Source organism: Carlito syrichta, unplaced genomic scaffold, assembly GCF_000164805.1.
Source record: "Carlito syrichta isolate Samal-C Ts95f unplaced genomic scaffold, Tarsius_syrichta-2.0.1 Scaffold301879, whole genome shotgun sequence".
Lineage (NCBI taxonomy): Eukaryota > Metazoa > Chordata > Mammalia > Primates > Tarsiidae > Carlito > Carlito syrichta.
Window position 1 is genome coordinate 118,153 of NW_007245975.1, and position 212 is coordinate 118,364.

A 212-nucleotide genomic window follows, 5' to 3' on the forward strand; every position below is an offset into this window, starting at 1 on the left:
AGACTGGAGTGCAGCGGCCACTCCCAGCCACTGCAGCCTCGACCTGCTGGGCTCCAGTGATCCTTCCGCCTCTGCCTTTTGAGTAGCTGAAACTACAGGTGCACGCTACCACACCCGGCTAATTTTTGATTTATTGTAGAGATGAGGTCTCGCCAAGTTGCCTAGGCGGGTCTCGAACCTCCAGGCTCAGGCAATTCACTCACCTCGGCCTC